The 13541-nt window shown below is 43.9% G+C and overlaps 1 non-coding gene across 1 annotated transcript; it reads right to left on the reverse strand.

Moving 5' to 3' along the window:
* Nucleotides 1-4163: 4163 nt before the first annotated feature.
* Nucleotides 4164-4269, reverse strand: LOC114671568 (U6 spliceosomal RNA). Its single transcript, XR_003721607.1, has one exon. It is a non-coding gene; the product is annotated as a U6 spliceosomal RNA (small nuclear RNA).
* Nucleotides 4270-13541: the final 9272 nt, after the last annotated feature.

The following is a 13541-nucleotide window of genomic DNA, read 5'->3' on the forward strand; positions in this document are numbered from 1 at the left end:
TCGAACCCACAGCTCACTGCCTGGCCCTTTGCAACCTGGGGCATGAACAAGCAGACCTACCAGTTATGACATCACTGCTTGACCAAGCCACCCAATCGCATCAATTTTTCCACCAAAACTGGAGAAACTTATCTGAACAATTTCAACTCACCCAGAGACTAAACAAATTATCCTGCAATGCCCAGATTGCCAGCTCAGTCACATCACCTCCTTCCACAGGTGTTAACCCTAGAGGACTAGAACCTAATCAGCTATGGCAAACAGATGTTACACACATCCCTGAATTTGGAAAACTTAGATATGTACATGTATTCGTTGATACCAATTCTCACTTAATTAGCGCTTATGCCTTTCCTGGGGAGTCCACCCAATATGTCATTAAACATCTTTTAACTTTTGCATTTATGGGGCAGCCCACAAAACTTAAAACTGATAATGGTCCGGCTTATGCCAGCTCACAATTTCAACAATTTTTGTCACACGTAGAACACCCAACATTCCACAGGCATCCCATGTAACCCCAAATACAGGCCATAGTAGAACATACCCACTCCACCCTTAAAAATATGTTCAGAAAACACAAAAGGAGGAATATGAGTAAGGGCCCTGCAACACTATTGGCACAAGCCTTATTTACCCTTAATTAAAAAAATTTTTTTTCATTTATTATTATTTATTTTTATTTTTATTTTTTTTCTTGAGACAGAGTCTCCCTGTGTCACCCAGGCTGGAGTGCAGTGGCCGAATCTCAGCTCACTGCAAGCTCCGCCTCCCGGGTTCACGCCATTCTCCTGCCTCAGCCTCCCGAGTAGCTGGGACTACAGGCGCCCGCCACCTCACCCAGCTAGTTTTTTTTGTATTTTTTAGTAGAGACGGTGTTTCACCTTGTTAGCCAGGATGGTCTCGATCTCCTGACCTCGTGATCCGCCCGTCTCGGCCTCCCAAAGTGCTGGGATTATAGGCTTGAGCCACCACGCCCGGCCAATTTTTTAAATTTAAATGATAAATTTCAATCAGCTGTAGAAAAGCACTTTGCTGAAACCTCTCCAGACATAAAACCTGCAGTTTGATGGAAAGATGTAGACAGTAATGTATGGTGTGGTCCAAGTGAATCGTTAATGTGGGGAAGAGGATATGCTTGTGTTCACCCCCACCCCCTCAGGTCCTCTTTGGATTCCAGCACGATGCATCAAACCATACCATGGCATGGCTAGGACCCAACGTGGTACCAGAAATGAAGAAAATGACCCTACAGGACCCACAGCCCTGGACAATGTGGCTTCCTTGGATGACACAAGCTCAGATGTTACCTGGAGGATGCTGAAGAAGACAACTCAGGAGGCTGAACAAATCCTGCTCCGGACACAGACACCATTCACTCCAGATAATTTGTTTCTTGCTATGCTGTCTGTAGTACACTGCCACTCATGTAGGGTACATTATGCTCTCGCTTTGCAACCTGTACCTGCTATACTCTATTGGGTTCATATCTTAGATCTGCTTTTCTTAGCCCTGTCACCTGGGCAGACACCCCTTTCCCCCCTCAATAACATTACTGCTTGGCTGGCAGGGACAGATTTACCCCCAGTGGGGTCTCTCATTAATGGCACACATTGGACTAAGGTGCCGGGTAACACTACATATCACTCCACTATCCTCCCGCTGTGGGTAGTTATAAAAGTTCTAACTCTTACTGTGTACCTGCCCCAAATACAATTATGGCTACATCATGGCAAAGGAAATGCCTTAACATTCTCAGCTGTCGGTAGCCTCAAACTGGGCAATGCAATCAATGCTGCTTTCCCAAGCATTCCTTCCTGTGCTAAAGAACAAAGCTGGGGGGCCGGGCGCGGTGGCTCAAGCCTGTAATCCCAGCACTTTGGGAGGCCGAGACGGGCGGATCACGAGGTCAGGAGATCGAGACCATCCTGGCTGACATGGTGAAACCCCGTCTCTACTTTAAAAATACAAAAAACTAGCCGGGCGAGGTGGCGGGCGCCTATAGTCCCAGCTACTCGGGAGGCTGAGGCAGGAGAATGGCGTGAACCCGGGAGGCGGAGCTTGCAGTGAGCTGAGATCCGGCCACTGCACTCCAGCCTGGGCGGCAGAGCGAGACTCTGTCTCAACAACAACAACAACAACAACAACAAAAAAAAAAAAAAAAAAAAAGAACAAAGCTGGGAAAGTAACGGATTCCACTTTAGCTGGGAGGTCTGTCACGGGGGAGTTAGGCAATTATAACATCTTAGACTGGAGCCCCCACAGCCATTTGCAGGGCGATCATACTGATGTCCACGCCTATGGTAGCATCAATGACAGTTTCGAAGCCACGTCCCATTCCCCTATAATTTGGACTGATAGGATGTGATATTCCAGACCCCAAGTAGAGTCCATGCCACCTCAAGACTCTTTATGGTGCCTGGGACATCTTAGCACCCCCCTTAACACCTGGCACGGGACATACCATAATTCCGTCACAATTATACTATGACCTTTTTTCATAATCACACTGATCAGTGCCTGATTTGCACTACCCATCCATATGTTTTCCCTTATGGGAACCAATATTTCTATTACACCCCAAAACTCCACATGTGTGACCCGAGTGCAGGGACAGGCTTGGTTTGCCTCTTGTATCTCTAATTATAATATATCTAATTTAAATATTACCAGTGTCATAGTATTGAGGAGACAATCTGAGGCTTTTCTACCAGCCAATTCAATACATGATTGGCAAGGTTCCTCTGCCCTTGCCACCTTAAAATGTGCCTTGTCCCAGTTCAGACACAAAAGATTCATACACTTATAGCCTTTATAGTCTCAGCCATAGTCATCCTAGCAACTGCTAGTGTGGCTGTAGCATCTATTACTCAATCAGTACAAATAGCTACTTTTGTAGATAATTTGGCCAGAAATGTGTCTAATGAACTTCTCTTACAGCAGGATATAGATCAAAAGATTCTTGTATGTCTGCAAGCCCTCAAGGCTGCCTTGGAAGATGTGGGCGAGTGACAAGATGCACTGGCATTCTGACAGCAATTAAACTGTGACTGGGACATAAGCATACCTGTGTCACTTCTCTTCCTTGGAATCAATCAATACATAGTTGGGATGAGGTGAAACAACACCTCTGGGGAACCTTTCATGACAATTTAACAGCAGACATAAAGCAACTTAAAACTAAAATTCTAGACTCCCTAAATGCCATAGATCTACACACCCAACAAACAGCCATATGGAAGGGTGTGCGAGATCATCTCTCCTAGATAGACCCTCATTCCTGGGGGCCACTCCTTCACTGCAAAAGAATGTTGCTAATTATACTCATGTTTGCTTATATTATTCACTAATTCTAGGATGCAAAGCTAGAATATGACCAATGACCGCCACGCCTGATGAACCTGTTGCTGTACAAATCTGTACTCTTCAATCAACAAAACCTGATGCAAAAAAACAGAAAAAGAGGAGATGTAGGAGATCGGTCAGGGTGGTGGGAAAAATTGTAGAAAGACTCAAACCTTCTTGGAAGGCCAGGAGGTTTTACAAAAGCTTTGGAAAAGAATTTGGCTGAAGGCAGCCAGATTCTCTAATCCGGTGCCTGAAAGCTTAGGTTAGATAACAAGGGGATGTAAAGAAACGGATCTAGATAAGTTAGCTTACTCAGGCCTCGGAACTTGGCCTTTAGTCATCTGCACACAGGACTGCTCTCTCTGGGTGGGGAGGTTGGGGGGTGGTGGCCCCCAGGTGTGTTGACTCAGGCCTTTCTCATTGAATCTGTACTGAATAAAGGCCTGCAGCGCCAGTGGGTCAGGGCCACAGCTGCTGACTCTACAGCACCCTTCTCAGAGTCTATAAACAGCCCGGTCTCCTAGCCTGCTCTTTCACTGGATACCTCTGTCTGAGTGCATTCTTTCATCCATTGTTCAGCCAAGGCCTGCAGGTCAGATCTGGCACTTGGCAAAGCACTTTATCTAGTCTATCACTGTATGTCACTTTTATTAATTAACTTACCAATGTCCTTTATGGCATTTCCCCATCTCCAGTACAGGATTCAGTCTAGGGTCAGGTATGGCATTTTGTTGTCATTTCTCCTTAGCCTCCTTTGATCTGGCTTTCATGATGTTGATTCCCTCATCTGACCCCCTCCACCATCACCCACCACCAATACCCTTTTTTGTCCTTCACAAATTTGTGTCATCTTTGTGCAGGGCAATGCTAATCTTCTCTGTGTTATTTCAATTTTCACATATATTCTGTCAAAGCAAGCACCATGCACCATTTTTGTTTGAATAGCATGTTCCTCGTTGTGTGTTTGTCTCATGTTTCCTCAAGGTTGGATTGAGGTTATGTAATTTCAACCTGAATACTGTCCTATCCAGGGTGTCACATCAAGAGCCACACAATGTCATCGGTACTGCAGAAATGAGGTTAATTTTGATCACCTGGTCAAAAAGTATTGCACGGTTTCTCCCTGGTCTCATACCATTTTGGTTTTTATTCTCCCTCACAACTAATAAGAAACTAATAATATGTGGGGATCACTTTAAGATTATGCAGATACCCTAACCGTGATGATTGTGAGCATACTTTTCCCATGCCGAGCACTGTGCATTCCAGATGTGGCCTCTTGCTATCCTAGGAGGGCTCCTTCACTTCTCACGACCACAAACCCATCTTCTCTTGGCTTGGAGCTCTCTCTTGGACGCACTGTATCAGAAGCAGGATCAGATCTGAGGTTGCCAATGCTGTGATTAGGAAGCTGCAGATGGAATTGGAGCAGAGAAAAAGAGAAAAGAAGACATGTTAATGAGGGGTCCCATCAGGAGGAGGAAACGGTCTTCAGAGTCCTGGCTCAGCTGTGGGAAAGGGAGAAAGACTCGAAGGGCTGGGAGGTTGGGGACTTAGAGTCACTGAGTCATACCAGTGAGGCTTGGTCTGGTTCTGTGAAACTGAGCCCCTGGCTTCCCACACTCTGTGGGGCCAGCAGCCTGGGCACTTTTCTCTGCAGGGTTGCCAGTGGGCAGTGGCAACCTGGAATATCTGAGGAATGATACCCTTTAGAGCAAAGCCAGCAACTGCAGAGGCTTTTAAAAAGACCAAAAAATCCAACAGCCTCATGACAAAGAAAAACAGGCCCCAACTTTAATTGCTTCAGAGCCCCAGAAGAGCCATTGGAACTGCTGTCCAGACCCCAAACTGTGCACAGCCATTCCAGGACAAAGCAGATGCCAAGGGGCCTGACAGAACTGAGCTGTGCTGGAAGCACACAACCATGCAACCATTCACTGAGAAATTCTAGCCAGGACCCAGGCAGCCAGGTTTTCATCCAGCTCTTCTGCAAAAGATAGCAAAGAATCCAATAAAGGAGTCTTCATTATTAAATTCTATTGTATGAACCCCAAATAGGCTTAAAAGATGTCTCTTTGATAGGCAGATCCCTGAAGAAGAGCCGCCAAGGAGCATTATGAGAGGTTTCTGCCGAGTCGGGAAGGTACCCTGGAAGGCAACAATGCAGAGACATTTTCCTGTCCATCTAGTCATCCACCCATCCATCCGTCCATCTGTCCGTCCAGCCATCCATCCATCCATTCGTTCTTTCATTCATTCAACCAATGAATATTTCTTTAGTAGCTACTCTGTGCCTAGAGACCCAGGACACTGAGTTGGAGATGAAGAGGGAAGACAATGCCCCAATAATAAAAGAGAAAATTGGTTTGTCCTTTTGGGTGAACAGGGAAAATCTTTACTTTTCTTGTCATGAAGAAAATGTATAGCCCTTAAGAGCTTTGTAAATACAGAATATAGACTCTTCTGAAAGAAAAAAACCTTTCTTTCCTTTCACTCTAGGAAAAGAAAAATAAAGAAACATGAGCTGACATTCATTAGAATCCACTAAAAGGCAGAATTTCACTTTGACATTGAACTTTAGAACCAGGACACAGACCCCAGAGTGATTCAACACTTTTCTATGCTCTCTGTCTTGAGCTTGTAAAAATAGGTCAGGTAAGTGTGAGATGCCCAGAGGCTGTAAAAGGCTGGAAAGAAGCTCACAGGCCAGCCTATCTGGGGACAGAGGGTTAGGATGTGAGTGTGTGTTCCAGGACAAGGGCACCTGTCTCCCCAGAGGGCCCCCCACAGCCTGAGGAGGGCCATTCGCCTGAGCAATGTCCCAGTGCAAGGAATGGTTGGGTGCCTCTGCAGTCTTATGCCAGGAGACTTTGGGGGAACAGAAGCAGCAGGGCTTTTCCTGAGCCAATGTGCAGACACCTGGGAACAGTTGAGATTTCTGCTGTATAAGGAATTAAATGGTTGGGATCTCACTCACCCATTGAAAATGCACCCCAGGATGATACTGAAATGCTGGGCTGGGGTTTCTCCTGGTACAGAAAAATCCAGTGACTGGATGGTGTGCTGCAGGGGGAGGCAGCAGAGGAAGAAGCCCTGCCTGGAAGCCATTTCTGCAGGATGGAAGTGTGGCGTCTCATAGCCTGAGGTCTCCTTGTGGGCAGGGACCCCACTCAGCCAAACTTTTGGAACAGAGTTCCCTCAGGGATGGGGAAGACCTCATTCTTTTAGTAATTCTCTATAAGGAATAAGGAAATTGTGAGGGTGCCGCCTTCTGCCCCTCCCCTCCTCCTCCTCCCCTGGCTCTTTTGCCTCCTGCCACAATCATTGGCAAGTCTTTCCCTGAGATATTTCACGAGTTGCCAATCCAAGTGACTGCCTCTATTTCTAACCCAGCTGCCACCCATGACGTTTTAGAGCAAGTAAAGCACACCTGAAGCCTAGTCCCCTTGTGAGGTTCCTACAGCCCAACAGTGTAGGGCATGGCCAAGAATGACAAAACAAGCCAGCAAATCACCAAAGAGGCCAAAATCGATGTCACAAAATGTTTCACTTGTTTTATTTATTTATAACCAACCTATTTTCAGAAAAAGCCTCAGAGTAACTTCAATTTATTCACATGTAAAATCTCCATTTGGAATCCATTTGCACTAACTTTACACATAATTCTAATAAGTTTTCTAAGCTCTTAAATATAAAAAGCAGCAAATAATTAAATGTGGGAGAAGCTACTACAGACAGAGAAACTGGTAACAGCAGGAAATGACAAGTTCCAACAAGAGGGGAGACAGAAAAACTACTGTAATAGTCTCCAGAGCCCAAAACCAACTGCCTGGGCCCATTTAGTGTGGGGTTAAATAACCCTTAGACTCTTACACCTAATCTAGACTGGGTCACTTACTGATATTTTCATTGATGACCCCGAGTCTTTAAGAAGAGGTAAAATTATATTCACTTTAAGGAAGTTGAAATGTATTTGTTTAGAAAGATTTTTGTCTCAAATCACTAAAACTTTTAAGTTTTGTGTATACATGATAGAATTTTCAAGTATTTGGAGACTTAGTCATCTAGAATGACTCACAGCACAAGGTTCAAATAAGCCTGGGTAGCAGGGTTTCAGCGTGAACACAGGTGCGTTTGGGGTTTTAATCAGTTGACTCTTGGTACAAATTATACTTCCCATCTCGAAAGGTATAATCTGGAGCTCCACATAGACCTGCCTTGCTTTTAATGCAAATGGCATTAATATGTTTCACACAGCAATGAATCAGAACCACAAGAACCAAACGTTTCACCTGGAATCTATGTGGGTTTATAAACAAGTGACCAAATGGATTTGGTGCCTCCCCAAAATTAAAAAGAGAATTTGGAAATATAACTCAAGGTGTTTGATCTAAATTCCAAGGCTGTCAAAATTATTATTTTTGGTTTGGTTGGTTACATCCTAAACCCTGGAATTGGCTGGCTGTAGAGCACAGCAGCCGCTAGTTTTTGGCTGCTAAGAATCTAGTCTCCCTTGTTACTTGGAAGAAATCTTCGTGGAAAGATGGGCTGTACTTCTCCCTGAAGAAGCCAGAGGGGCCCAAGCATCTTTCCTAGCCCGGAAAGAATGTGGCCACGTGACCCAGGATTGGCCTTGGCCTTTGAATCCACAGGAAGTAGTAGTTGTTCATGACATCTATACTATTTTAATAAGATAGACTGGGAGTGTCAGGGTAGGGGAAATGACTGCCCTTGGTAAAAAGAAAGGATCTTGCAGGATAGACTTTGATGTGTGCATGTGGCATGTGTATAGTATGTGGTGTGTGTGAGTATGTGTGCATGCATGCATGTGCTTGTGTTTGCTTGACAGAAGGACTTCTAGTGTCATACCTTGGGGTATGGGTGATGGTGAGACAAAGAAAATAGAGACAGTAGGACCAGAAGAGACTCTGTATCTGCTCTAATATTGATATACTATGGTAAGACAAGGGCTGGGTCCAGTGACACAAAAGGCAAACATATTTAACAATAACAATTAAGATATCTTATATTTTTAACACTTCATATGTGCCAAGTCCTGTGCTGAGGAATTAGCGTGAATTATCTCAATTAATACTCATTAACATATGTGATGTAGCCTGTTTTTACCCCCATTTCACAGCATCAGTCGTGACTGTTCTATTGCCTAATTCAGGGGTCATTTCTAAGTCCTCATTTTGATGTTTAACCTCTCCTTTGGATGTTTGCCTACTTTGTTTTCCAGGACACCATGTTCTTCTAGTTCCTGCTTTCTGGCCGTTGTTCTATTTCCTTTGTGGTCTACACTCTGCTCTTATCATGTATGTGGGGTTCCATCCTAAGCCTTCACACTCTCTGTAAATGATCCCATAATTTATAGTACCACCTATACATTAATGATGCTCAAGAGTAGAAATGTCAGTTACTATTCTTGAATGGTTTCTATGTTCCAGGATTTTTTCTAAGTAGTTTAGATGTAATAATTCACTTGATGTTCAACACCATGAGGTAATTCCTATTATTCTGATTTAATAGGATGAAGAAACTGAGGTACTGAGGCTGCTCATGGTCACAAGCTACTAAGTGGTGGAGACAGAATTCTAACCAGGGGGTTCGGCTCAAGAGCCTGGGTAAAGGACCCGAGGTGGAGGGTCCTCTTTAAGAAAGAGAACACAAAATTGCAAATGAAAATTAAGTAGAAAAGTGAATATTAAGAATGAGAAAAGAAATCATAACAAATTATAAATTCGAAATCGGTAATAGAGGTTTCCACTTTTGGTTAAGATGGAATAACAGAGACCACATCTTACCTGAAACGGTCAAAAACAACATCCAAAAAAGTGGAAAGAATATATAATCCAGTGATTTTTCAAGACAGTGGTTATCAAGTAACAAAAGACAGTGATCACAAAGAAATAAGAAATAAATAAAATAAATCTTATAATTACCCTTACTTTATTGAGCATTTCCAGGCTGTAATGCAAAGAAGAAAATTCCAAATGGAACCTGGTGGACTCCCTGAATTGAACGGGCTGAACTGAGAGTCTGTGAAGTCCAAAGCAGTGAGAGTTCATAGATGGACTACTGGGGAGGAAAGAGCTCCACAGAGAAGGAATTCCAGAGATCTGCAGAGGGCTGCCCTTGTGTATTGGCAGAGTACTAATCAGTGCATGTGTATGAGAAAACTACACAAGGCCAAAGAAAGAATCACCCAAAAGGATATCTAGTGTTTGTACAGGGCCAAGAATAGTATTTCTTTCTACCAGCCAGATGGAAACCCTCAGAATTCTCAAAGCATTAGGTAGAATACTCAGAAATGTATAGTCTCAGTGGTGGGAAGTAATTAGCTCTAGAAAAAACCATGGTCTTCCCTCACGTTAAAAAAAAAAAAAAAAAGTCTTGGAAGATGGCCAAATAGGAACAGCTCTGGGCTGCAGCTCCCAGCGAGACTGGTGCAGAAGGTGGGTGATTTCTGCATTTCCAATTGAGGTACCTGATTCATCTCACTGGGACTGGTTGGACAGTGGGTACAGCTCATGGAGGGCGAGCCAAAGCAGGGTTGGGCATCACCTCACCCAGGAAATGCAAGGGGTCAGGGAATTCTCTCCCCCACCCAACGGAAGCTGTGAGAGACTGTGCCTGAGGACCAGTGCACTGCAGCCTAGATACTGTGCTTTTCCCAGTCTTCACAACCCACAGATCAGGAGATTCCCTCCGGTGCCTATGCCACCAGGGCCCTGGGTTTCAAGCACAACACTGGGCGGCCGTATGGGCAGACACCGAGCTAGCTGCAGGAGATTTTGTTTTCTCATACCCAGTGGTGCTTGGAATGCCAGCGAGACAGAACCATTCACTTGCCTGGAAAGGGGGCTGGAGCCAGTGAGCCATGTGGTCTGGTTCTGCAAGTCCCACCCCCATGGAGCCCAGCAAGCTAAGATCCACTGGCTTGAAATTCTCACTGCCAACACAGCAGTTTAAGGTCGACCTGGGATGCTTGAGCTTGGTGGGGGGAAAGGGCATCCACCATTGCTGAGGCCTGAATAGGCAGTTTTACCCTCACAGTGTAAACAAAGCTACCAGGAAGTTCAAACTGGATGGAGCCCACCGCAGCTCAGCAAGGCCACTGAGGCCAGACTGCCTCTCTAGATTCCTCCTCTCTGCGCAGGGTATCTCTGAAAAAAAGGGAGCAGCCCCAGTCAGGGACTTATAACTCCCATCTCCCCGGGACAGAGCACCTGGGGAAAGGGGCGGCTGTGGGTGCAGCTTCAACAGATTTAAACGTTCCTACCTGACGGCTCTGAAGAGAGCAACAGATCTCCCAGCATAGTGTTCGGGCTCTGACAAGGGTCAGACTGTCTCCTCAGGTGGGTCCCTGACCCCCGTGTATTCTGACCAGGAGACATGTCTCAGGAGGGCCTGACAGATACCTCAAACAGGAGAACTCTGGCTGGCATCTGGTGGCTGCCTCTCTGGGACAAAGCTTCCAGAGGAAGGAACAGGCAGCAATCTTTACTGTTCTTCAGCCTGTGCTGGTGATACCCAGGCAAACAGGGTCTGGAGTAGACCTCCAACAAACTCCAGCAGACCTGCAGCAGAGGGGCCCAACTGCTAGAAGGAAAACTAACAAATTGAAAGGACTAGCATCAACAACAACAAAAAGGACATCCACTCTGAGACCCCATCCGATGTTGGGGTCTTTGACCCCAACATCAAAGACCAAAGATAGATAAATCCACGAAGATGGGGAGAAACCAGCAGAAAAAGGCTGAAAATTCCAAAAATCAGAACGCCTCTTCTCCTCCAAAGGATCACAACTCCTTGCCAGCAAGGGAACAAAACTGGACAGAGAACGAGTTTTACGAATTGACAGAAGGAGGCTTCAGAAGGTGGGTAATAACAAACTCCTCTGAGCTAAAGGAACACATTCTAACCCAATGCAAGGAAGCCAAGAGCCTTGAAAAAAGGTTAGATGAATTGCTAACTAGAACAACAGTTTAGAGAAGAACATAAATGACCTGATGGAGCTTGAAAAACACAGCGCAAGAACTTCGTGAAGCATGCACAAGCATCAATAGCTGAATCGATCAAGCGGAAGAAAGTATATCAGAGATTGAAGATCAACAACAGTAAAGTGAGAAGACAAGATTAGAGAAAAAAGAATGAAAAGCAACAAACAAAGCCTTCCAAAAATATGAGACTCTGCGAAAAGACCAAATCTACATTCGACTGGTGTACCTGAAAGTGATGGGGACCGTGGAACCAAGTTGGAAAACACTCTTCAGGATATTATCCAGAAGAACTTCCCCAACCTAGTAAGACAGGCCAACACTCAAATTCAGGAATACAGAGACCACCACAAAGATACTCCTCGAGAAGAGCAGCCCTCAGACACATAATCATCAGATTCACCAATGTTGAAATGAAGGAGAAAATACTAAGGGCAGCCAGAGAGAAAGGTTGGGTTACCCACAAACACAAGCCCATCAGACTAACAGCAGATCTCTTTGCAGAAACTCTACAAGCCAGAAGAGAGTGGGTGTCAATATTCAACATTCTTAGAGAATTTTCAACCCAGAATTTCATATCCAGCCAAATTAAGCTTCATAAGTGAAGGAGAAATAAAATCCTTTAGAGACAAGCAAATGCTGAGAGATTTTGTCACCACCAGGCCTGCCTTACAAAAGCTTCTGAAGGAAGCACTAAACATGGAAAGGAATAGCTGGTACCAGCCACTGCAAAAACATGCCAAACTGTAAAGGCCATCAACACTACGAAGAAACTGCATCAACTAATGGGCAAAATAACCAGCTAGCATCATAATAACAGGATCAACTTCACACATAAGAATATAAACCTTAAATGTAAATGGGCTAAATGCCCGAATTAAAAGACAGACTGGCAAATCAGATAAAGAGTCAAGACCCATTGGTGTGCTGTATTCAGGAGACCCATCTCACGTGCAAAGATACACATAGGCTCAAAATAAAGGGATGGAGGAATATTTACCAAACAAATGGAAAGCAAAAAAAAAAAAAAAAAAAAAAAAAGGCATTGCAATCCTAGTCTCTGATAAAACAGACTTTAAACCAACAAGGATCAAAAGAGACAAAGAAGGCCATTACACAATGGTAAAGGGATCAATGCAACTAGAAGAGCTAACTATCTTAAATATATATGCACCCAATACAGGAGCACCCAGATTCATAAAGCAAGTTCTTAGAGACCTACAAAGAAACTTAGACTCCCACACAATAATAATGGGAGACTGTAACACCCCACTGTCAATATTAGATCAATGAGACAGAAAATTAACAAGAATATTCAGGAGTTGAACTCAGCTCTGGACCAAGCAGACCTAATAGACGTCTACAGAACTCTCCACCCCAAATCAACAGAATATACATTCTTCCCAGCACCTCATCACACTTATTCTAAAGTCGATCACATAATTGGAAGTAAACCACTCCTCAGCAAATATAAAAGAATAGAAATCATGACAAACAGTCTCTCGGACCACAGTGCAATCAAATTAGAACTCACGATTAAGAAACTCACTCAAAACCACACAACTACACGGAAACTGAACAACCTGCTCCTGAATGACTACTGGGTAAATAACGAAATAAAGGCAGAAATAAAGATGTTCTTTGAAGCCAACGAGAACAAAGACACAATGTACCAGAATCCCACATTTAAAGCAGTGGTTAGAGGGAAATTTATACCATTAAATGCCCACAAGAGAAAGCAGGAAAGATCTAAAATTGATACCTGAACATCAAAATTAAAAAACTAGAGAAGCAAGAGCAAACAAATTCAAAAGGTAGCAGAGGACAAGAAATAACTAAGATCAGTGCAGAACTAAAGGAGATAGAGACATGAAACCCTTTAAAAAAAAATCAATGAATCCAGGAGCTGGTTTTTTGAAAAGATGAACAAAATAGATAGACCGCTAGCCAGACTAATAAAGAAGAAAAGAGAGAAGAATCAAATAGATGCAATAAAAAATGATAAAGGGGATATCACCACTGATCCCACAGAAATACCAACTACCATCAGAGAATACTATGAGTACCTCTACGCAAATAAACTAGAAAATCTAGAAATGGATACATTCTAAACCAGCAAGGAGTCAAATTCCTAAATAGACCAATAACAAGTTCTGAAATTGAGGCAGTAATTAATAGCCTACCAACCAA

The sequence above is a fragment of the Macaca mulatta genome, chromosome 12 (genome assembly GCF_049350105.2).
Source record: "Macaca mulatta isolate MMU2019108-1 chromosome 12, T2T-MMU8v2.0, whole genome shotgun sequence".
Taxonomy (NCBI): domain Eukaryota; kingdom Metazoa; phylum Chordata; class Mammalia; order Primates; family Cercopithecidae; genus Macaca; species Macaca mulatta.